The sequence below is a fragment of the Canis lupus genome, chromosome 27, assembly GCF_048164855.1.
Source record: "Canis lupus baileyi chromosome 27, mCanLup2.hap1, whole genome shotgun sequence".
Classification (NCBI taxonomy): Eukaryota; Metazoa; Chordata; class Mammalia; order Carnivora; family Canidae; genus Canis; species Canis lupus.
Genome location: NC_132864.1, coordinates 27,925,942 through 27,950,335, shown reverse-complemented (window position 1 = coordinate 27,950,335; position 24,394 = coordinate 27,925,942). Strand labels below are relative to the sequence as shown.

General features: G+C 37.6%; 1 long non-coding RNA gene across 16 annotated transcripts in view; it reads right to left on the bottom strand.

The window, feature by feature from the left end:
• The window catches only part of LOC140619541 (uncharacterized), a 69,922-nt gene that overhangs the window by 16,817 nt on the left and 28,711 nt on the right, over positions 1 to 24,394 (bottom strand). For 9 of the 16 annotated variants that reach the window (XR_012019422.1, XR_012019420.1, XR_012019421.1 and 6 more), the window contains exons 2-4: positions 13,334 to 13,391; positions 9,795 to 9,922; positions 3,572 to 4,527 (exon numbers count right to left, since the gene is read on the bottom strand). This is a non-coding gene — a long non-coding RNA (uncharacterized lncRNA). Of the gene's footprint in view, positions 1 to 3,571; positions 4,528 to 4,941; positions 5,149 to 9,794; positions 9,923 to 13,333; positions 13,392 to 24,394 lie in introns of all 16 variants that reach the window. The other 7 variants (XR_012019430.1, XR_012019432.1, XR_012019435.1 and 4 more) reach the window with 5 other exon arrangements.

Genomic DNA, 24,394 nt, shown 5'->3' with positions numbered 1-24,394 from the left:
CTTTTTTGTCATTGTTGGTGTCACCAATTCTACTCCTCTTCTCTCTTGAGCCACCCCTTGAATCGAGACTTTGCCCCCAGTACAAGATCAATAGCTGATTCATGTTGCAAAATCTATGTCAATTCTTAGTTCTTTGTAATGCAGTACAAAGGATACAGCATCACTTAGGAGGTAGTCTGAAAAGTTGAATCTGCATTTAATTAAGCTTTTAAATGTATGTGTATCAGTTTCAATTTACCGCAAATACAGATTATTAGAACAAGTTACACAACATCATGAGAAAATGATAAGGTGAATCTAGAAGGTGGGGCCACCCAACCACTCCACATGGAGCTTTTCAATACAACTCTGTGAAATATGAAAAATCTGTGGTATCCAATACAGCAGCCACTAGACACATGTGGCTATTGAGCAATCAAAATACAATGTGCCTGAGGATCTGAATTTTTATCTTAATATAATCTTAATTTAGTCATATGTGTAAACAAGCCAATATTATAAAGAAAAAAATAGAGGCTAGGGACTTTTCAAGAATAAAAGAATTTTAAGAGACATCATAACCGAATGTAAATACAATTGTATTTCTATAAACTAGCAACAAACATTGGAAAATAAACCCAGTTCTGCTTACCATTACATCGATAAACATAAAATAATCAACTAAGACACATTGCACTATCTAGTTAAAATGGGCACAGTTTATAATATGTAAAATATAACTAAGTAAAGTTGTTGAAAAAACAAGAGAGAAGACTTCTACATTGAAAGCCTCAAAACACATCTGAGAAAAAGTAAGGCATAAATTGGGAGAGATACTATGTTCATGGATGTGATACTTAATATTGTTAAGACATTAATTCTCCCCAAACTTACCTATAGAGTCGACACAATTGCAACCAAAGTATTGGCAGGAAAAAAATTCTTTGCAGACTTTTTATCAGAAACTGACAAGTTACATCTAAAACTTATTTGTCAATGAAAAGAATCTAGAAAAGTCAAAACAAACTTGAAGACGCTGACTTCAAAATTTACTTTAAAGCTACAGTAAGTAAGACTGTATGGTTTCCGCATATATACAAACAGATTAATGGACAGAATCATAAATACATGGAGAGAAAAGACCTTGACATACATGGTCAACTGATTTTCAGGAAAGGATGCCAAGGTAATGGCAAAGAACAGTATTTTCAAAATATGGTACTGAAACAAATATGTAGAAAAACAAGCCCTCAACAATTACCTTAAACCATACTCAAAAATTAATTTAAAATGGATCATAAACCTAGACATAAAATGATAAAACTTTGTACATTGGAGAGTACCTCTGATCTTGAGTCATGCAAAGATTTCTTAAGACATGAAAAGCACAGGATGCCTGGGTAGCTCAGTAGTTGAGCATCTGCCTTTGGTTCAGATTGTGAACCCGGGGTCCTCGGATTGAGTCCTGCATTGGGCTCCCCAGAGGGAGCCTGCTTCTTCCTCTGCCTGTGTCTCTGTCTCTTTCTGAGTACATCTCATGAATACATAAAATCTTTAAAAAAAAAAAAAAAAGCACTAACCATAAGAGAAAAAGTTAATAAATAAGAATCTGTCAAAATTAAAGCTTTCTGCTCTTCAAGATACCACTAAGAAAGTGAGAAGGCAAGTGCATCCTAGAAGATATTCATGGTAATTTGCATCTGGGAATGCAAACTACAATCAAAATGAAGAAACCCTTCTCACATTTAGAATGGCTACATTAAAAAGATGGGCCACACCAAATGCTGGTGAGTATACAGAACCAGAATTATTGTACTTTGTTGGTGGGAGTGTAGAATGAAACAATCACTTTGGGAAACTGTTCAGCAGTTTCTCATAAAACCTGACATACACCCATCCAATCCTATGTCTAAGTATTTGCTGATGAGAAAGGAAAAGAGAGGACTACAGAGACTCATATAAGAATGCTCATGGTTGCCTTAATCATAGCAGCCCCCAAATGGAAGAAACCCAAGTGGTTATCAGCAGCTGAATGGATAGACAAGTTGTGACAGAGTCATACAATGGAATACTCTATAACAACAAGGAGGACTGAAATGAGGTACGCAACACGAAAGATTATCAGAAACATTATGTTGAGCAAAAGTAGTCAAGTACCAATGAGGCCATACTGTGATTCCATTTTTATGAAGTCCTAGGATAGTCAAAAACAATGCAAATCAAAAGAGTGGCTGTCTCTGGGAAGAAAAGGGAATTGAGTTGAAAGGGGCAAGACAGAGCTTTCTGGGGTGATGGAACCCTTCTCTATCTAGAATGGAGTGTTGATTACAGAAGTCCATCCATTTGTCAAAATTCCTTAAACTGTACCCTTAAAATGTACACAGTTTAGTGTGTGCAAATTACATAAAAAGCCCTAGAAGGGGTTTGGGGAGGGTAGTTGGATTGAACTTAACAGGCTGATTCTAAATTTTAAGATTTTATTTATTTATCTGAAAGAGAGAGAGAGCGCGTGCACAAGCATAAGCAGGGGGAGTGGCAGGCAGAGAGAGAGGGAGAAGCAGGCTCCTAGCAGAGCATGGAGTCCAATGTGGGACTCGACCCCAGGACCCTGGGATCACAACCTAAGCCAAAGGCAGATGCTTAACTGATGGAGCCACCCAGGTGCCCCAGGCTGATTCTAAATTTTATATGGAAATCCAAAGGGGCTGAGAATATCCAAGGCAGTCTAGAAAAGGAAGAAGGCCGAGAAGTTCTGCTACCAGAAATTAAGCTCCATTTTAAAGCTATAATAATTAAGACAATGCGGGATTAGTGCAAGGACCGACAGACGGATGACACATCATAGAAAGTCCAGAAACAGACCCATACACATGATTTATGAAAAAAAAGGACACTGTAGTAGAGAAAGAATGGACTTTTCAATAAATGGAACTGGGTCAATTGGCTATAAATATTTTCAAAAAAATCAATCTTGACCTCTACATACCACACACAAGTATCAATTCTTGGTGGACTGTACCACCAATTGCAAAAGGTTAAAGTAAAAAGCAGAAAAATCCAGGGAAAATATTAAGAAGAAAACTCGAGAGGGGCACCTAGTGGCTCAGGGGTTGAACATCTGCCTTTGGCTCAGGTTGTGATCCTGGGTACCAAGATGGAGTCCCACACTGGGCTCCCCACGGGGAGCCTGCTTCTCCCTCTGCCTATGTCTCTGCCTCTCTCTGTGTCTCTCATGAATAAATACATACAATCTTAAAAAAAAGAAAAGAAAAAGAAAACACAAGAGACAATCTCCATGATCTGGAGGTAGACAAATGTTTCTTACACAGGATATAAAAAGTAACAACTCTAAAGGAAGTATTTGATAAATCATACTATCAACTACAGAATGAACAAATCAACAGTGGCGTATTCATACAGTGGAATAGTGCACAGCGACCGCGTGTAACAACGTGAGTGAATGTCTCAAATAAAATGATGACCCAAAGAAGCCAGAGGGAATACACAGCATATATTTCCACTTACATTAATTTCAAAAACTAGCAAAACACATGTATGAACATGGTGTTCAAAGTTAGGATATTGTTTATACCTGTGGTGGGAGACTTGGACTTGCTTGCTTGGTAAGAATTCATTGCGTCGTACAATCATGATTTGTTACTTTTCTGTAGGTGTGTAATACATCAACATGTATAAAGTTAAAACAAAAACACCTGATTTTTCTCCCCAGTATTCTTCCCTCTGAAATCTTCTGCATCTCAGTAAAATGGCAACTTCATCCAGTTGTTCAGGACAAAATCTGCGAGGCCATGCTCAACTTTTCCCTTCCTTTGACTCACCACACACGATCCACTACAAACTGCTGGCCCGGACATCCCTGCCACCCGCTGGCTGCCCCTGTCATCACTCACCTAGACTACTGTAATGGTCTCCTCACTGGTCTCTCCCAGTCCCACCAGACTTCTTCCAGACTTCTTCTTCTTCTTTCAGGCTGACCTACACATGACAGCCACAGCAACCACTTGTAAAGCATATGGTGGCTCACTTCTCCTAGTGCTCCAAAGCCTTCAAAGCCAAAGGTCTTCTATTATGTCCATGCCCTGCTCTGGGATCTGGTCGCAAAACTCTCCTCACTGCCCAGGTCACTCCAGCCAGAGACCTTCGTACTACTTCTTGGATGTGCCAAACACCTTCTCGCTCCAGGCCCTTGGCACAGGTCATCTTCTCTGATATCCACACGGCTGACTCACCACTCCCTTCAGCTTTCTGCTCTGATGTTATTCCTCAGAGGCCTTTCCTGACAACTTCTTTAAGTTTTAAATTCCAGTTAGTTAACACAGTGTTCTTTTTTATGGACGAACAATATTCCGTTGTGTGTGTGTATGTATATATATATATATATCACATCTTCTTTACCCATTCATTAGTTGATGGGACACTTGGGCTACTTCCATATCTTGGCTATTGTAGATAACGCTGCAAGAAACAACAGGTGTTGGCAAGGATGTGGAGGAAGGGAAGCCTTCTTTGCAAACTGGTGCAGCTCTTCTGGAAAACAGCATAGAGGTTCCTCAAAAAGTTAAAAATGGAGCTACCATATGATCCAGCAATCACAGTACTGAGTACCCGAAGAAAACAACACTAATCCGAAGGAGTACATGCACCCCGATGTTTACAATGGCATTGTTTACGACTCCCTGGTAGTTTTTAAAAGATTCTTTGCAATCATGTTCAATCTCTTTTAGTCCAGCTTTAGTTTTCCTCATCATTCTTACTATTACATGGTAATATATTAAATGATACTTAGTTCATTGTCTGTAAGGTCCATTAAGATAGGTATTTTTGGTCTATAGATAATATATCCCCACTACCTACAACAGTGCCTAGCACATTTTTTTTTTTTTTTTTTTTTTTTTACTGAGTGTTGTTGAATTACTAAATATAATGAAAGAGATACTGAACCTTGATGCAGAAAGTCATAAAGCTATACCAGGAAGACATTAAAAAGATGGATCTGGGATCCCTGGGTGGCGCAGTGGTTTGGCGCCTGCCTTTGGCCCAGGGTGTGATCCTGGAGACCCGGGGTCGAATCCCACGTCGGGCTCCCGGTGCATGGAGCCTGCTTCTCCCTCGGCCTGTGTCTCTGCCTCTCTCTCTCTCTCTCTGTGACTATCATAAATAAATTAAAAAATTAAAAAAATAAAATAAGCCAATCTTTAAAAAAAAAAAAAAAAAGATGGATCCTGTTCATGGATAGGAAGCCTGAATATCATAAAGGGTCAATTATCCAAAAATCAGTTTAAGTCTAATTAGGTATAAGTCCAATTAAAATCCTGAGCTTTTCATAAAATCTAACAAGATTGGGATCCCTGGGTGGCTCAGCAGTTTGGCACCTGCCTTTGGCCCAGGGCGCGATCCTGGAGTCCCAGGATCGAGTCCTGTGTCGGGCTCCCGGCATGGAGCCTGCTTCTCCCTCTGCCTGTGTCTCTGCTTCTCTCTCTATGTCTATCATGAATAAATAAATAAATCTTTAAAAAAATCTAACAAGATTATCCCAAAGTCCACATGGCAGTACACAGCACTCAGAACAGCCCGACGGTATGAGGAAGGGTGTGCGCATGTGCAAGAGAGGAGGGCTGCTCTACCTCATAAGGGGCCTGGTGACCATGAATCTCTGCCGGGATGCCTGCAGACGATTCATACCATCATGGCCCTTCGCTGCTCTCCTCTATCTCACAGGGATGGATGTCTAGGAGCTACGCCTCCCTGGACTCTGCCAGCAGCTTCCTAGTTAGCCTCTCAATGAAAGGGAGCCTCACTATACACCTCACTATACACCGTGAGGGCAGATGCATGACAGACTTCAGCAGATGTAAAATTTTGCAGCATCATTAAGGTGTATTTTTGCAAATCACTAGCCTAAGTAGCATTGACAGCTGATTATTGCCAGAGATTTTCTGTGTTTTCACCACCTTCCTGATGCCCTAAAAGTTAGTGGCAAATCTGACAGGTAGCAGTCACTTCCTGTGCCTTTATTCCTCCAGTCCTGCCACTGGTCTTATAAGCACCCATTTCTCCACTGTACGTCCATCTGTTCTTGCTCAAAATACTTAAGAGTGGTTTGTTTTCCTGACTGGACCCTATCTGAATGAAAAGCTATGATAAACAAAGTAGTGTGACAATGATTAACACAAACAGACAACCAGATGAATGTAGCAGAAAGCTCACATATATGTGGGGACTTGATATTTACAGAAGTAAACTACAGAACAGTGCGAAAAACATGAACTATTCATTACATATTGCTAGGACCCACTGCATAAGAAATACCGATTTCAAAAGAAGAAACAGGACACCTGGCTGGGTCAGTCAGTAAAGTGTGCAACTCTTGATCTCAGGGTTTTGAGTTCAAGCCCCACAGTGGGTGTGGAGATTACTTAAAATCAGAGAGAGAGAAAGAAAGAGAGATAGACAGACAAAGGAAAAGAAAAAAGAAACTGGATCCTTTCTCCTTACCACACACAAAAAATCAATTTCAGGTGAATTAAAGCCTTAATGTGAAGAATAACTTTTGTCAAGACTTACAGAACATTTTTAGTATTTCAGAGTAAGAAGAGATTTCATGAAAGACACATGCAAAAAAACATAAACCATAAAGGAAACTAATTTCTCTGCTCCAAAAAGCATCTTAAGCGCGTGCGCTCCCTCCCTCTCTCTCTCTCTCTCTCTCTTCTGTCTCAAAACATTCAGAACAAAAGCCTGAGGTGGTTCTGAGTAAGGTGGGGTTAGGTTTAGGGTCGCCCAGGGAGGGATAAGAGTCTGGTCAGGGTGAGGAGGGCGACACTGAGGATGGGAAGGTGGCACAGGTATCAGAGAACAGGCTGGGTGAGGAAGACGACCACGTGGAGGAGTGGCCAGAATGGCTCCATGTGGGGTACTGGGGCGTGAGTGGGTGAGTGGAGCATCCATTAGGGAAGCGGTAGTAGAAGTGATGGTGGCAAGGGGGACAGTGGGACTGATCAAATACACAAATATATTAAGGATAAGAGGAGTCAGGTTTCTCATGGTTGGAGTTACAAATATCGAAAACTAGAATGAGCCCTCTATGGTGTTGGATGGAAACTGGAATCACTGATGTAACTCATGTTTTACATCTACAGACTGATGTATCTATCAGCTGATGAATCAATCAACTGAAAGACATATTTATTCCCTAGTTCTGATTGGGAGGCTCTGACAGCAGCAACACCTTCATGGAATGAGAACCCTAACATTCAGATACTGGCTTCTAAATACTAGACTCCCCTCAAAGAAACCAGAGCTCCTTGGAAAATGGCTGATTTTAGGCTGACTTTCAGAATGTGTGGGACACGTCAAAAGTGCACAGATGACAACTTTAGGGGCTTCCAATGGCCACATCAAGTACAATTTGAGTATCACAATAAATAACGTTAGTAACAAATCATAACCCCTTTAATAAAATGGAAAATTGTGTCCATACAGAAAGTACAAAAAATGAATAAATTGAAAGTTAATGAGGAATACGATAGTTTCTATCTGTAGTAATATTTTGGGGTTTTTTGCCTTGTTTTTTTGTTTTGTTTTGTTTTATTCTTCCTGAGATTTTCCACGTTCCTTCTTACCATGCTATGCTCTCCTCTACACCTTTGGACATAACGGTATAATTGTGGTTTCAATGTCCTTGTTTCTTTAATTCTATCATCTGTGCCACTTCTTGTCAGTTTTGAATGAGCTTTCTTCTTATTAGGGTCGAATTTTACTACTCTACATCCCTGGTTATTATTGGTTAGATGCTGGACATTGTAATTTTTACATTGTAGGTGCTGGGGTTTGGGGAGGGGATAGAGTTTTCTTGTAAATATTTTTGCACTTTGTTCTGGGACACCATTAGGTTACTTGGAAACAGTTTTATCTTTTCAGGGCTTGCTTGTAATCTTCGTTAGGTTAGGACCAGAGCAGCCTGTAGTCCAAGACTAATTCAGCAATACCACTGAGGTGACTGTCTTGAGAACTCTACCTAATGCCGTGTATCATGAGGTTTCTCAACTCTGGCTGTTGGGAACATGAACTATTCCTATTCTCATCCTTGTGAGCTCTACAAATGGTACTGTCTGTTCATTATGGTGGTTTTTGTGTAGTTTCTCATAAACTTGTCAGAGACTTGAGGAGAACTCTTTGCCTATCTCCAGAGCTCTGTTTTTCTTTCTCCTTTCTGCTACTCTGTTCTGTGAACTCTAGCCATTGACCTCCCCAAATCCTCAACCTCAACTCACAGAGACCACTAAGCCTTGAATGAGTTTCCCTTACCTGTGATGAGGTCTGGAAACTCTCTGGGCAATCACGGGGCTCACCTGAAGGGTCAATATCCAGCACTGTCTAGCATCTGACATCTCAAAACTACTGTTTCCCATATTCTGTTAGATTTCTGTTATTGTTTAAGACTGCAGCTGTGATCGTATAGTGGTTAGTACTCTGCGTTGTGTTTAAGACTGCAGGGTAAGTCTGGACCCTGTTATCCTGTCATGGCTGAGAAGTGGATGTGGAGCATAGGGTATTTACATTGTTTCAAAGGAACTCTCCACAAAATATTTTCCAATTACAAAGAGAAAGAGACTAACTTTACATAGAAAAGCCTGGCAGACATCATTTTAATGAAGTGACCAAAACAAACATCATCAAAAATGGGACAAATTGGAATCATGTGCCATTTTATAACAATGGTCCTTAACTGGATACACTGAGAAGATCACAGCTTTACTTCTGTGATATTCTTGCCAAAGCTGAACCTAATCATGAGGAAACATCAGAAAAACTCAAACTGAAAGACATTCTACAACACAATTGACCTGTGAACTGTGTAAACATTTTGGAAATTAATTGGTAACAACTATAAAAGATGTTTATAGCCTATGACTTAGCAATCTGACTTCTAAGTACATAATTCTAAAGAAATTGATACATATGCACAAGAAGAAACCTATTGGAACATCCATATGGTATTATTATACCAGAACGTGAAAATCAACTTAAATACCCACCAAGAAGAGAATGCTGAAATGCATAGCACTGGGAAAGAATGAACGAAAGCTGCACATACCAACATGCATAAATCCCATCAACAATGATGAGTAAAAATAATCTATTACAGACATGCATGGGAATTATGACAGCAGATTTACAGGGTGGGTAGGAGGAGGAAATAGGATCTGGAATACGCCAGCAGTTTCAAATGTATTTATAATGTTTCATTTCCTAGGATAAAGGGCATACACAGGTTTTCATTATGTTATTCTTTTTACCTTTCTTTAAAACTGAAAGCCTTTTTTATTGAAAATTGTTGCTAATCTAAGTTGGCAACATTTTCATCCAAAGAAGTTAAAATAAAAAAAAAATAAAAAATAAATAAAAAAAATAAAAAAAATAAAAAAAAAAATAAACAAAGAGGTTAAAATAAAACATTGCTAAAATGGATCCATTTATCATGGGTTTTCTGGAAAATGTACTCATAAGGAAGTTGGACACAGGTACTATCAGATAACTTCATCAGATTAACAAATAATTCCCAAAACATCCGGCTAATTTTGACAGCAAGGTTATTGGTTTGATTTAGAACCTGTCCAAGTTGATAACTGTCCAGATTTGAATAACTGACAAAGCTTTATCATAACTTGAAAGGTTGAGTAGGATGGCCATTATCAAACAGTACTGATGAGTAATAGTATATAGGACATTTACTATGTGGCTGTAGACAGCTATACACATTCAACTTCATCAAAAAATATAAAATAACTTACCAAGTGAAAGTTGTATTTTTAATCAGGAGTCATGGACACAGATCAGATGAGTGTACAGGATAAGAGAACACTCTAGAGTTTACAGTTTCCTATCAAAAGTAACAAGGTAGAGTCGTTTCTTTCATAATCTGTGGACAAAAACAATTGAGAAGGAGAAAATTCCTCTGGACTGGACATGTAGGCTTAAGAATGGTTACTTTAGGGGCACCTGGGTGGCTCAGTCAGTTAAATGTCTGCCTTGGGCTCAGGTTGTGATCCTGGGTCCCAGGATCGAGCCCCACATTGGAGGCCCAGCTCAATGGGGAGCCTGCTTCTCCCTCTCTCTCTGCCCCTCACTCCTGCTCTCTCTCCCTTTCTCTCAAATAAACAAAGAAATAATCTTTAAAAAAAAAAAGAAGAATGCTTACTTTCACGGTAATCTTAAAAAAAAAAAAAAGCCAGTAAAAGTGGTTATATGTACAGGTTCCTAAAATGCTAATGACTTCACAACTGAATAGATACCAGATTGCTTTCTGAGATCATCCCAATCCCTGACCCTCTATACCCCATTCCTACCCAGATCCTAACACAGAGAATTGCTTTGTGGCTTTTCAAACTTCCAAAATTTACAGAAGGATGTTGCCATTTCTACCGAAGGATATGTTTTGGATACATCATTCTGGCCACAAAACAGCAGCTGGCATTTAGCATATTCCTTTTGAAAAATAAGTTGCAAACAATGGCTTTTTTCTTTGAAAATTGGTTTTTTTTAAATATATTTTTAAAATATTTTATTTATTTATTCATGAGCAACACAGAGAGAGAGACAGAGAGAGAGGCAGAGACACAGGCAGAGGGAGAAGCAGGCTCCATGCAGAGAGCCCGACGTGGGACTCGATCCCAGGTCTCCACGATCACGCCCCGGGCTGCAGGCGGCGCCAAACCACTGCGCCACCGGGGCTGCCCTCTTTGAAAATTTGTAATCAAAGAATTCTTTGGAAAGATAACCCACATGCAGTAAGATTTGCATAATGCCTTCCATAAATCATGAAAGATCTGTTTTTATATTTATATTAATTTGGATATTCTTGTTAAATCACACATGCAGAAAGCACACATATGCAGAAGAGCATATATATGCTCTTCAACTTCCAAAAGATTTTGAAAGGCTGTAAATGAAAGCACAGAATAAAATCCATAGATACAAAAGAGTCAAGTAATGAGGAGGGTGAAGGAAGAAAATGAGTTACACTAGAGAGTTTTATCAGATGGCAGTCTGTGATCAGTCACACAAAACTTCTTCCCAAGGGCTCCTCTAAGTCAGGATGGTGTAAAGCAGCAGACACAGGCAGAAAGTTTCATTTAGAGACGCAGGCAGAAAGTGGCAATACTCTCCATCCTCTAGGCCTTGGCTTGTGACCTACACCATGCTCCATCTCGAGGCTTCCACCAGCAGCCCCAATAACAAGGAACAATCAAGTGACTCCTCCGCACAAAAGGCCAGAGCTTTTAACATTGCTCTCTATCACCTTTTCTTCATCTTTTTTTTTTGCATAACTAAGGTGGCTTTGGGAGAACTTCTAGAAAACGTAGCTGGGGAGTCCCTGCATCCTTGAGACCACAGACTTGGTCGCTAAGTCACTGAGAGAAGTCTCGCCACAGCCAAGTTTTGCTGGTCACAGCAGTGCACTAAATGCTGGACATTTGTCAGGAGCTTGAGGATCAAAAGGTTACTGAACATTTCCCACTTATTACTTCCTAGACTTTCTGTTCTGGCTTTTTCCTCTCTCCCTTGCTGTGCTCTGAACTCCAGGCAGAGGATTTTATGTTTATTGTAGAATGAACCGATAAAGGGAAATGGTGGAACTGGGAGGACTTTCTGTTAACGTGACTCATAAACTTTAATGGTTTATTACCCTGAAAGACATCCAATTACCACAGCTCTAATATCTTGCTAATCTTGTATTAAGTTTTTTTAAAGGGCAAAATGTCAATGAATAGTAGTATCTCTACTTTCCATTTTCTGAAAATTAAGCTGAATCTTAAAATGATATCATGAAAGTAAAATGCTTAACTCATCAGATTAGAGTATGGTTAACACATAAACATTTTCCTACTATTATTTTCCAGGTTAACTTAGAATTCCTCTTTCAACACATCATATCATAGAATAATTTGTCAACAAGAATATTCAGCATGACTTAAGGAAACATCAAGATATTCTAAATTTCTTAATGTGAGAAGCACTCTGCATTTGCTGGTCCACAGGTAACATAAAGCAGAAATGTTGCTTAAACTTAGAGAATTTTTTCCTCAGTTGATCATGGAAGAGAGGTAACACTGCCCTTTGAAATAATAATTGGCTACTTTTTGTCAAATTATATTTATAAATGCATATGTAGAAAGATAAAATATAACCAAATCAGCATGTTACCTCAAGTCTGATTTTTGTCAACTAATTCTAAATCATAATTATGCCTAAAAATTGACAATGGATGAGTATTTTTCTCTAAAATTTCTCTAGCACAACCAAGCACAAAGTAGTGGTTCTAGAGGTTGGATTTATTATAACTAAATGAAATAAATGTGCAATTTTCCTCAATATTCCCTAAAGGTAAAGAATAAGAATTTACACTTGGAATTACTTCTAGGTTATTATGTTTCTAACACAGTAAACTGGCCCATAGAAGCAGTACCCTCTACTAACACCTAACAAAAAAATTGTTTCTCATTCTGAGGAGATATTATCTTCAGACATTCCAAGTTTTGAGTTATAAACATCCAGACCCCTTAAAGAAGAAAAACAAAAACATTTTCAGTTGGGAAAAGTTTCACTAAGCTTTTATTGTCTTATCAAACTGGATGTCATGAAACTAGGTTTCATTTTTCATTAAAGATGGAACTTTGAGTGGAGGGAAATAGATTCTTATATATGCTCTTTACAGATTAACTGGAAAAAATCAATATATTTTCTTTTTCAAAATAACACAAGATTATAGAAGAGAAAGGGGAAATCACCCAAATCCCACTATCACTTAGATAAAACTAGTTTTAATTTTTTGCTGAATATCCCTCTAAGTATTTCAAATTATGATAAAATATACCTAAAATCTACCATTTTAATCATTTTAAGTATACGACTCAGGCATTAAGGACATGCACAATGTTGTGCAACTGTTGCCAGAATTTTTTCTTTCTTTCTTTCAAACAGAAACTCTGTATCCATTTGTTATGGATTGAATTATGTCCTTCAAAAAGAGATATTGATGTGCTAACCTCAGTACCCCAGAATGTGACCTTTTTCAGAAATAGGGTCTTCATAGAGGTAATGAGATGAGGCCATCAGGGTGGAGCCTAACCCAATATAGCTGGTGTCCTTACAAGGGAAATTTGGACAAACACAGACATGCACAGAGGAACGAGGACGTGAAAAGACACAAGGAAATGCCATGAGAAGGAAGAGGATAGGTGTGATGCATTTATAAGTCAAGGAATACCAAAAAATGCCAGCAAACTACCAGAAGCTAGAAAGAGGCAAGAGGCAAGGAAGGATGACTCACCTACAGGTTTCAGAAGGAACACGGACTTGCTGATACCTTGATTTTGGACTTCCAGCCTCTAGAACAGAGAAAATGAGTATCTGTTTTTTAAGCTAGTACCAGTTTGAGGTGGTCTGTTATGGCAGCCCTCAGAAATAAACACACCATTATACAATATTAGCCTCTCTACTTCCCGAACCCCTGATAACCTTTATTCTACTTAGTCAATATAAGTTTGCTATTTTAGGTACTTCATATAATTGGAATTTGCCCTTCTTTGTGTAGCTATTCCACTTAGCGTATTTTCAATGTTCATCTTATGTTGTAGAAAGAATCAGAATCTCATTCCTTTCTATGGGTGAATAATATTCCATTGTATGTATAGACCACATTCTGTTTAACCATTTATCTGTTGACAGACACTGGGTTATTTCTGTCTTAGCTACTTTGAATAATGCTGCTTTACACACAGGCATACAACTATCTGTGTAAGCCCCTTCTTTCAGTTCTTTTGGTTATGCACCTAGGAACTGCGAGGTACAAAGTCCAATTTATTACTCTTCTATGAATTGTACTTTGGGGTCATATGTAAGAATCACTGCCTAACTGAAAGTAAAAAAGACTTTCTCCTATGTTTTTTTCTGGAAGTTTTATAGTTTTAGCTCTTACATTTATTTTTTTTAAAAAAGATTTTATTTATTTATTCATGAGAAAGACAGAATGAGAGAGAGAGGCAGGGAACAGGCAGAGGGAAAAGCAGGCTCCATGCAGGGAGCCTGATATGGGACTTGATCCTGGGACTCCAGGATCATGCCCTGGGCTGAAGGTGGCACCAAACCACTGAGCCACCCGGGCTGCCCCTAGCTCTTACATTTAGGTCTACGAATGATTCACTTAGAACCAATTGTAGTGTATGGTATTAAGTAAGGATCTAAGTTCTAAGTTCTCTTTTCTTCTTCTTTTTTTTTTCCTATTGTTTTGTTTTGTTTGCATCTGAACATCCAACTGTTCCACCATCATATTCTGGAAAGATAAGCATTTCCCTAAAGAATTGCTTTGTCAATTTTGTTTGAAATACCACATGCTTCTGGCCAACATGGAGTAATATTACCACTCTGCCTGAAACCAGGGAACAGACAATATACACACAACAATAGTTTTCAAAACACTGCACATTAGGCAACAGAGATCAGGGACCCTGAGAGACAGGAAACAAATGAAGTGAGTTCTCCAGCTGTCTTAGCTTATACTGCTTTGGTAGTTTCCAGGACATGATACCAGTAGCAGAAACCTAGTGGAGTTTGGGAGGCTCCTCGCAGGTGTAGGAAAAACAAGATGACTAGTTTGCAGGGCAGAATCCCAGAGAGGAGAGGGCTGCAAACCACCCCCTCAAGCACTCAGCTGAGTAATGATCAGCAATGTGAAGAAGCCGCCTGAGGCCTGGGAGAGCTCCATCCAACAGGGTTAGAGGGAACAGTACCAAGGATCAAGAAATGTGCCTGCTCTCTCCAGCCAGGAGATATTCAGCTTCATGATTCAGGAAGCACCAGGTAAACAAGAGGGTCTTGCCTCTTGTTAGGGTATAATAAGCTCAAAAGCAACATCCAAAAGGATAAAACAGTTTCCAAGTACTTTAACTATGTCCCACAACACAGCTCTAAATATGTCATTAATACAAAAATATTCAGCATCCAAAAAGGTCAACTTAATTATGTCTGGCATCCAACAAAAGTGATCAAGCATGTGAAAAAACATGAAGTTATGACTAGTAATGAAGAGAAAATCATCTGTCTTTTTTTTATCTGTTCAGTCTTTCATCAAGCATGATTAACTGTAGGTTTTTTAAATGCCTTTACAATGTTGAAGAAATTCCCTCCCATTCATAATTTCTTGAGTTTTTATCAAACATGAGAGTTCAATTTTGCCAAATGATTTTTCTGTATCTAGAATAATCCTATCTTCCCCTAATTCTATTAACATGGTGATTTATGTTGTTTTTTTAATAACAGCTTTGAGATATTCATATACCATGTAATTTACCAATGTAAAATATATATTCAATAGTTGTTAGTATATTTAGAGTTGTCCAATCATTACTACAAGTTTGGGACATTTTCATCACCTCTAAGAAAACCCATATACTCATGAATATTCGCTCCCCACTTTCCACAAGCCACCAACTGATATTTTTTGTTCCCATGGATTTGCATGTTTTAGACCTTTCACATAAATGGAAAAATACAATTTGTACGTGGTCTTTGTGATTGGATTCTTTCATTTGGCATCATGTTTTCAAGACTCATCCACAGTATATCTACGTACCAGTACTTCATTGCTTTTTATTGGAAAATAATATTTCATCGCATGGATATACCACATTATTTATCCATTCATCAGCTGACAGACGTTTCAGTTATTTCCACTATTATGAATAATGATGGCCTAAGCATTTATGTACAGATTTTTATGTAGATGTATGTTTTCATTTTTCTTGGGAGTTATACCTAGGAGTGGGACTGCTGGGTCATATAGGAACACTATGTTTAACATTTTGAAGAAATGTCGGGCTATTTCCAAACGTGGCAGCACTGTTTCACGTTCCCACTGGTAGTGGACAAGGCTTGTGATTCCTCCATATCCTCACCACCACCTGCTACTGTCATTTTCACGATAGCCATCCTAGTGGGAATGAAGTGGCACTGTGGTTTTAATTTGCATTTCCCTGATACTAATGACTTGGAGCATCTTTTCACATATATTAGCCATTTGTATATCCCTCGGAGAAACGTCTATTAAGATCCTTTGCTCATTTTTAATTTAGATTGCCTTTTCATTATTGAAATGTAGGAGTACTTTATTCTAGATACAAAACCCCTTATCAAATATGTGGTTTACAAACAGTTTATCCAACTGTGTAGGTTGTCTTTCACTTTCTTCATGGTGGTTTTAGAAGCACAGAAGTTTTGATTTACAGTGTACTTGTTTTTCTTTTATTGCTTGAGTGTTGGTAACATATCTAAGAAGCCACTGCTTAATCCTAGGTCATAATAATTTTTTTTAATTTTATTTATTCATGAGAGACACAGAGAGAGAAGCAGGGTCCATGCAGGGAGCCCGACGTGGGACTCGATCCCAGGATTCCAGGATCACGCCCTAGGCTGAAGGCAGACGCTCAACTGCTGAGCCATCCAGGCATCCCCAAGGTCATAATTTTATGGTTGTGTTTTCTTCTAAAAGTTTAATAGTTTTAGCTAACATTTAGATCTTGAATTCATTTTCAGTAAGTTTTGTATATAATAGGGGTTTGAATTCATGCTTTCTCATCCTTGGCACCCTTGTCAAAAATCAACTGACCAGAGATATATATGGGTTTATTCCTTAAGTCTCAACTGTATTCCACTGGTCTATATGCCTATCTTTTTGGCAGTAATGCACTGTTTTGATTATTGTCACTTTATATTAATTTTGAAATTAGGATATGTGAGTCCACCAACATTGTTCTTTTTCAGGATTGTTTTGGCTATTCTGAGGCCTCTTGAATTTCCACATGGAGTTTAGATCATCTTATCAATTTCTGTAAAGAGCCACTGACGGGACTGAATTGAATCTGTAGATTGATTTACAGAATATCACTATAAGTTTTCTGATCCATAAACATGACTGTCTTTTGTTAGAAGGCAGAGGAGGGGCATTAATATATTGTCCGGAGTGAGAAGGCACTTTAATATTGAAAAGTTAAGCAAGCCACTCCATATCATTTACACATTTTATTCAGGGTAACTTGTTGATGGGGGATCAGGCAGGTGGACAGGTGATCCAGGTGGTATGCAGGCATTCTCACAGCTATTCTCCACCCAATCCCGACCTTACTCCCTAGCTTTTATGGAGGGGCATGGTGGTGAGGTCACAGGGTAGTTGTCCAAAGTGGGGCCCTCTGTGCACCAGTTATTTCTCCTGGTCACCTGAAGTGCTCCCTTCTGTGCATCACTTTAGGGGAGATCCAAACAAGCCTTCCTGCATTCCAGTATGGTGTACATTAACCTCCAAAGGGCCTGGAATACGTAGCCCCTAGGGAGTCATTGCATAGGCATGAACAAGATGGAGAGCCAAAGATAGATTCAGTGTTGTCAGCATTCCTACAGTCTTACCTTCTACATTTAGGTCTTTGACTTTTATGTTTGGTACTTTTGGAATGTAAGTGTTGTGGGTTAAATTGTGTCCCCTCAAAAGATATAGAAGTTTTAACCCATCCACTATTTGTGAATGTGATCTTATTTAGAAACAAGGTCTTTGCAGATCTGAGTTAAGATGAAGTCACTAAGGTAGGCCTCAATTCAGTAGGACTGGTGTCTTTACATAAGGGAGAAATGTGGACACACAGACACAGACATACTTAGAACACCTTGTGATCAGGGTGATGCAGCAGGAGCCAAGGAATGCCAAAGATTACTAGCAAACCATCAGAAATTGAGGCATAAAACACATTTTCCCTCACAGCCCTCAGAAAGAACCAGCCCTGCTAACACTTTGATGTTGGAGTTGTAGCCACCAGAACTATGAGAAAATAAATTTCTGTTGTTTAACGCAACCAGTTTGTGCTTCATTATGGTGCTCCTAGCAAGCTAATACTGTAAGTTTTGTACTTTTTTTTCTAACTTTATTCTTAAGTATTTTATTCTTTTTGATGCTACTATAGATTATTGGTTTTTCATTATTGGTTTGTTCATTGAAAGTGAGTCTTCAGTATTGGTTTCTTAATTTCATTATTAAGGTTCTTAATTTCATTGTTGGTTTGTTCATTGAAAGTTGAGTCACAATATAACTGATTTTTGTATACTGATCTTGTATCCTGTAATCTTGTTAAACTTGGTTATTTTTCAGTGTATTCTTTAGGATTTAAAAAAAGATTTTATTTATTTATTTGAGAGAGGGAGAGCACGAGTGAGATGGGAGAGGGAGAAGCAGACTACCACGGAGCACAAAACCCATCACAGGGCTCAATCCCAGGACCCTGAGATCATGACCTGAGTTGAAGTCAGATGCTTTACTGAGCCATCCAGGTACCCTTCTTCAGAATTTTTTATGTACAAGACCATGATATATGCAATTAGAGATAATCTTACTTCTTCCTTTCTAAAAAGATGACTTTTTTTCTTGCTTAGTTGTCCTGGCTAGAACCTCTAACATTAGTTAGCTCTTACATTAGTGTTAGTTGTGGGTTTTTCTACCATGCCCTTTACCCTTCCTTCAAAGGAAGTTCCCTTCTACTCCTAGTATCTTGAGTGATTTTTAGCATCAAGGAGTGTCGAACTTTTTCAAACATCTTTTCCACATCTACCAAAATGATGTTACTGGTCTTTTATTCTATTCATGTGTAATGGTACAGTAACTGATTTTTGGATGATAAACAAACCTTGCATTCCTGCAATAAATCTCACTTGGTCTTAACACTTTTATATGTTGCCGGATTTGGTTTGCTAGCATTTTGTCGAGAGTTTTTGCATCTGTATTTGAGATACTAGTTTATAATTCTCTTTCTTTGTGTCAGAGTAACAGTGGCCTCACAGAATACATTGTGAATTGTTCTCTCCTAATTTTGGGACAGGTTTGTGAAAAATTAATATTAATCTTTTTTAAAAGATTTATTAGAAAGCAAGTGAGCAAGTGTGGGGCGGGGGAGGGAGGAGCAGGGAGAGGGACAAGCAGACTCCATGCTGAGTGTGGAGCTCCATGCAGGGCTGATGTGGGGCTTAATCCCAGGATTTTGAGATCATCACTTAATTGCTGAAACCAAGAGTAAGTAAGATACTCAAATGACTGAGCGAGCCACTCAGGTGTCCTGATATTAATCCTTTCTTAAGTAGTAGAATTCATTAGCAAAACCATATAGGCTGAGGCTTTTCTTTGTTGGATGACATTTAAATACTAATTCAATTTCTTAACATTTATTTATTTATTTTTTTTTTAAACTTTTTTATTTATTTATGATAGTCACAGAGAGAGAGAGAGAGAGAGGCAGAGACACAGGCAGAGGGAGGAGCAGGCTCCATGCACCGGGAGCCCGATGTGGGATTCGATCCCGGGTCTCCAGGATCACGCCCTGGGCCAAAGACAGGCGCTAAACCGCTGCGCCACCTAGGGATCCCCAATTTCTTAACATTTAGATACGCATATAGAGTTCCTATTTCTCCTTAATTTGGTAATTTGTGTCTAAGAACTTGTCTATTCTATTGATATTATCTAATTTCTGATGTTTAAGTTGTCCAATGTCCATTATGAACTTAAAGAAATTCATAATACTCTTTCAGTTCTTTGTAAGGTTCATAATCACCTCTCCTCTTTCAGTCCTCATTCTGGTAATTTGTGTGTTGTCTTTTTCGTTGGTTAGTCTAAGAAAAGACAATATTTAAAAATCTTTTCAGAGAACTAATTTTTGGTTCCACAGATTTTGTCTTTTTGTTTTCTATTTCATCAACTTCTCTTCTGAATGTTATTATTTCCTTCATTACATGATACTGATTTGGTCTTCTAACTTCAGGTGGATGTTTAGCTTATGAATTTTGGAATTTCCTAATATGTTTGAAGCTATCACCTTCTAAAGCACTGCTTCTGCTACATCTCATAAATTGTTTTCATGTTGTGTATTTATTCATTTTTCAATTCAAGATGTTTTACATGACATTTCTTCTTTGGCTCATGAATTATTTAAGTGTATTGTTTAATATCCAAGTATTCAAGCGTTGCCCAAATTTCTTTCTATTGTTAATTTCTAATTTATCTGTGTGGTTGAAGAATGTAACTTATTGCTTCCTAACTTAATTCTCTTGCACCGAGTACATAATTTGAATAATAATGCTCTATATGCACTTGCAAAGCATGTATATTCTGGCATTTCTGGGTGGAAAGTTCCATATACTTCAGTTAGACAAAGTTGGGATAATACTACTCAAGTTTTTCATATCTTTACTTTCTGTCTAGGTTTTTTTTACATCAATTACTAAGAGAAGAGTATTGAAGTATCCATCTATAATTGTTGAATTTGTCTCTTCTTCCTTTGAATTTTGCTTGGTTTTGCTTCATGTATTTGAGTGCACTGTTATTAGGTGCACTTATGAATTTAAATCTATCTGAAGTTTTGGCCCTTCTATCATTACAAAACATCTCTCTCCTTTGTTTCTAGTAGTATTTTTAAAAGTCTATTTGCTTGGTATCAATGTAGTTCCACCAGCTCCTTTGTGGTTAGTCTTCATGGTGCACATTTTTCTCTTTATATATTCATGCTATTTATATCTTTGAGTTTCAAGACTTTTGTATATACTTTGGATCTTGCAGTCTGACACACACCTTGTCTTTGGTTGCAATACTTACTCTATTCATATTTAATGTAACTACTGATATGGCAAGATTTACATATGCCAATTTGTTGTCTATGACTCAACATTATCATTATTAATAGATACAGACTCAGCAGTATAAGTGACCACAAATTATCAATTCCCTATTTTAATTTGGGTTTTCAATTTTCCACTCTTATAAATGATGTTAAGATATTAAACAATCTAGTATATATATTGCCTTGAAACAAATTTAAATGGAATTACTAGGTCAGAAGTTTTGCACATTTAATATATGAATATATATCAGCAACCTGCTTTCCAATGAAGTTGAATTCATTAATACTGTTACAAACAACGAGTGAAGGTGCTTGGTTCCTCAACCTCTTGCCCAAATTGGGGTTTGTCTATGTTCAATTTTATTTTTTAAAGTGTTTTTTAAAGAGTTGAGAAAGAGAGAACATGAATGGAGGGAAGGGCAGAGCGAGAGAGTCTCAAGCAGGCTCTCCACTGAGTGCAGAGCCCAATATGGGGCTCAATCTCATGACCTATGACATCATGACCTGAACCAAAATCACAAGTTGGATGCTTAACTGACTGACCCACCCAGGCATCCCTGTCTATGTTTTAAATCTTAAAGTTTGGTAATCTGATAGTATTGTATTAATTTCTACCTCTTTATTAATATACCCGATTTTTCCCTTTGAAATTAAATTTTATGATAAACTTATAAGGGCCTAATTATTTCAAAATTGTAAACATATAAGCCTCATTTTAAAGAAATTCCAGTTAATAATACACATGCTGGAATGTTTAAAAGGGGAAAGAACACGGATATCTTAAATTTACTTTGAAATGAATTCAAAATTTTGGATTGAAGGATGACTACATGGAGAAATACGTGATACAGCAAGAACACTAAAAGGTTAATGGTAGAATCTAGGTCTAGCCATATATGTTTGCTGTAAAATTCCTCCAACTTTTCTACATGTTTGAAATTTTTCATAATAAAATGGTGGGTAGGAGCACCTGGATGGCTCAGTCAGTTAAGCATTTCCCTTCGGCTCAGGTCATGATCTCAGGGTCCTGAGATTGCGTCCTTATATCAGACTCCCTGCTCCGGCGGGGGTGCCTGCTTCTCTCTCTGCCTCTGCCTCTGTCTCTCATGAATAAATAAATAAAATCTTAAAAAAAAAAAAAAACAGTGGGGAAAAACCTACATATGCTTCTGGTATTTTAGTGGTTTCTTCTTTTTTAATCCAATGTTCCTGCCAGAGATCCATACTGTTGTAATACTGCAGCTTTACAGTACAGTCTAGTATCTTACACAGAAAGTCTTTTGCATGCCTCTTCTTCAAAATTTTCCAGACTCTTTTCTTCTTGATAAAATTTTTTTCTTTTCCCCAGGGAGAGGGAAAGAAAGGCGGGGGGAGAGGCAAAGAGAATCTCAACCAGTCTCCACATCTAGTGTGGAACCGACATGGGGCTCGATCTGATGTCCCTGAGATCATGACTTGAGCCAAAATCAAGAGTCAGACCTCAGACCCACTGAGGCACCCAGGTGCCCCTCTTCTTGATAAACTTTAAAATAAACACATTAAACTAAAAATATCTTGTTTTGTCTTAAAACAAACTCTTAAGCTTCCAAATAATCCCATCATAATTTGTGTTGGAATTGTATTATGTACAAATATTATCTTAGGAAAGTGTTATACTGTTTTCCAATTTGTTTCTCCATTTATTCAGATGGTTCTCATTTCCTTTATTAAAATTTTGTAACTTTCTTCAAATATTTGCATATTTCTTGTTAAATTCATTTTTCCTAGGTAAATATAGATCTATTCCTATTGTAAACGAGGTCTTTTCTCATATGATATTTTCTTAAAACAGTTAAGAAACTAACAAGTTCTGGTGTATAGAATAACTGGTAATTTTTTTAATTGCTTATATTTGGCTGTGTTATTGCTTTTTGAGTTGACTCTTGGATTTTTGAAATATCCACAAAATATTTGTGTTTTAATGATGCAATTTGATCTAAACACGTAGTAAGGGATAGAGGGAGACAGGAGGAGGTGGTTAAGAGTTGTATCATAATGTCAAGCTAAAACTTGAGTGTTTATGACGAGAAGCTTTGTTTCATTAGAACATATAGGAGACTAGTAAGAGAAGTAAACAGTTATACATAAACAAAAAGGGACACATTACTAGAAGCACTTTAGTAAATAGAATTGTGAATGATTTTTTAAAAAGATTTTATTTATTAATTCATGAGAGACACAGAGAGACAGAGAGCAAGGCAGAGACACAGGCAGAGGGAGAAGCAGGCTCCATGCAGGGAGCCCGATGTGGGTGGGACTCGATCCCGGGACTCCAGGACCACACCCCGGGCCGAAGGCAGGTGCCAAATTGCTGAGGCACCCAGGGATCCCTAATTGTGAATGATTTTAAATACACTGTGAGATGCTATTACATTAGTAATAACTGTATTATAGGTATTGCTATTTTACTATGCAACGTTATCTTTAGTATTTTAATCTTTCAAATGTAAAGCCAAAAATTCTGGTTTCAAACTGTGAAGTAAGCTATGTGCTTACTTAGGAAGAAAATAGTTGTTCTCTTGTTGCTGATTTATACATTTAAGACCATTTTAATTTAAAAGTTTCTGATAGTATTAAGCATTATTTTGGAGGGTTTTGCCATTCTTCAACTAGATGGAACAACTCAAAAGTTCATTTGGAAATAAAAAACGTAGAGTATCTAGAAAAACTTTGATGAGGAAGGAAAGAATGAAATAATAAAGGAATGAGGTACTGGCCTTACCAAATAGCAAAAGCCTCAATTAAGAAAGTGTGGTTCTAGCACCTAATAGGCAGATAAAACAAAACTGGAATAATGGAATTAGACTCTAACACATGGTAAGTTAATATACGGTAGAGGTAGCACTGCAAGTCACTAGGACGGAAACAGGCCATTCAATAAACAGTATTAGAATAACTATTTTAAAAACTATACACCAGGATTCCATATGAAATCAGTTAAATGTAAAAAATGGAAAAAAATTTGGTAAAGGCACTAGAAAAAATTACGGCAAAGTTCTATAATAATTTTAGACTGGGAAAAGCCGTTTTAACTAGATTCAAAATTCATAAAGTATGAAAGATATTTAACCTCATAAAAACAAAAAACTTCTGTATAGGAAAAAAATATCACCAAAACACAATGGACAAAATGGGAAAAATACTTATAATTCATATTACTAAGGGTTAACCTCTCTAATATAGGAGACCAGCAACTTAATAGGAAACCAACCAAAGGATAAAACTAAAATAAGATAATTTTGTTAAAAATCCAGAAACTTGATAAAACATTTTGTTGGCAAGACTGAAGGGAAACAGTCCTACTCATACAACAGTGATAAGAATGTAAATTGGTACAATCTGTACTGGTGGCAATCTGCTACCACTACTCTTCAAATTAAACATGCACCTTTCATTTTACACAGCAATTATATTTTTCAGAATTTTGCCTACTGATATATCAACTTACATGAAATGGTTTTGCCTTACAGCAATGTTTGTAATAGCAAAAGGAAGTTAGAAATTTTAACGTCCACCAGAAGGAGACCAGTTACATAATGAATTATGTACTCAATGGAATATACTGAGGCTGTTAATAGAACTTCTAGATCAGTGGATAAAATAAATGCCTATGTAATTATTTTAGATAGTACCAAATTCCCCTATATAAG